Raw genomic sequence first — 1,997 nt, forward strand, 5'->3', positions numbered from 1 at the left:
TCTACCCCGCCGGTTGCGATACTTTTATACGGCCATAAGTTTGTTCTGCCCTTCGTAACGAACTTCCTATAAAATGTATTTGTATACACACGGGAAGTTCGGCCGCGCTCGGCGATCAAGGTTTTGTCGGCCGAAGCGAGCCTCAGCCAACGTGCACCCCGATTTAGCTACGCAAACAAGTCGCGTTGATACCCTGTTTTTCTGTGTTGCGCGCGGACAGACTATCGTCAATATTACCGAGTTTCCGTGCAACGGCGATCAAGACACGGCGCGTCAAATGAACGTTTGCGTTGTTTATTAGCATATTCAAACCAAACAAAATACGGTCCAATGCATTTTCCGAAAGAGCCTTACCTCAAAAAGATATTCGAACCCGTTATTCGTCTTACCTTGAGCACTTTTCATTAACAAAAGCGAGCAAACCGCGCACCCGCGACAGAACCGAAGCAGCTTATCCCGCCATATTGTTTGTTTTTTCCTCTTTTAGCGCCGGAAATCGTCACCAGTCAGGAAATGACGTCATTTTAGCTCCTTTGACTCTACGTGCACCGTCTCCGGACTCGGTGCTTCGGAGCTTGACTCCGAAGCCCCGGAGTTACGTGCACCGGAAGTGACTTTTGGCCGTCCAGTGGAAGGAGTCAGTGACTCCTTGACTCCGGGGCCGCTACTGAACGCGCCCAATGCGTTGTGTAGTCTTTGTGTGCACCCACCCCTACGGGATACAGCAGTTCTCCGTCGGAAACACTATCGCTCAAGCTGCATGCGGTGCAAAAAGGTACGGACGCGCCGGCGTAGCACCGTGCTTCGTTTGCACAAAAACGCGGCAAAAGAGCACTTATCAAAGCTGTGTGTTGGGCTAGTTGGTATTGGTCTTGGGTTGCCAAAGGCATGGTAGCGCTTTTTTGGACGAGGACAAAAGAAAGAAAGACAAGACAGACACGAGCATATTCAAAACCTTTGTTTGACTCATGTTCCGTACTTGCTAAACATAAAAATAGAACTGTTAGGGAGATTATTGAAGCAGACGAAATAAAAAAGGGCAGGGCTGGGGTGTGTCAGCGTTGCATCTATCGACCTTTTCGATAAGGAAGTGCAGTTCATGCAGGTGGCGGCTAGGCCTGGGGTTGGTTGATTGTTAGGATCGAAGCGTGTATATATGCCTCATTTCCATGTTGATTAAATAGTTGCAGTCAGCGCTCGTGTCTGTCTTGCCTTTCTTTCTTTTGTCCTCGTCCAAAAAAGCGCTACCATGCCTTTGGCAACCCAAGACAAAAGAGCACCTTCTGAAGCTGCCCGCTCGAGTCCGTCTCTCGCCAATGCTGCATATAACCGGAATGTAAACGTATATAATGATCATCGCCGTTGTACATTCAGTGAAGACGGCTGTCTCCCAGCGCATATACACTACGTGCGACGCGACCGGCGCGCCGCCGCGCGGCCGTTACCGAAGGTAGGCAGTGAGAGCCCCAGCGAAACGAAACCACGCCGCGTACATTGGTACGCATTGAAATCGGAGCGGTGCGGTTGTGCTGGGTTGACAGCATGAACTGCTACGTCGTTAAGTGCTCCAATAGTTATGCGTCGTATCTCGTGGGGACGAAGTTTCACAGTTTTTCACCTCGCCGATGTTTTGTGGGACAGCGACAGCGATGGACCCGTGCCGTACGACGCGAAAAATTTGGTCTCCCGATCAGGTCTGCCACTGTGTCGGCACGGCTGACGTATTCTACCTGCCGCTTTGCGCTGTGCGTTTGTTTTCGTACCAGTAACGCCTACATAACTCAGCTCGAACTGAAATTCCATCCCACACTCGTGGATATGCAGTGCGAATTTCGTTGAAGGAATGCCCTCCAAAGAAGTTTCGTCCCCATAGTACGTGTCGATATTTTCGGACCAGTATGGCACGCAGTCTGTACTTCATGACGAAAGATTCTGACGGTACAAAAAGTTACAAATATGAATCTAAGGAAAAACTACCATGAAACTTGGAATCACTT

This window comes from Ixodes scapularis, unplaced genomic scaffold, assembly GCF_016920785.2.
Source record: "Ixodes scapularis isolate PalLabHiFi unplaced genomic scaffold, ASM1692078v2 PGA_scaffold1__304_contigs__length_218370807, whole genome shotgun sequence".
In the NCBI taxonomy this organism is placed as follows: domain Eukaryota; kingdom Metazoa; phylum Arthropoda; class Arachnida; order Ixodida; family Ixodidae; genus Ixodes; species Ixodes scapularis.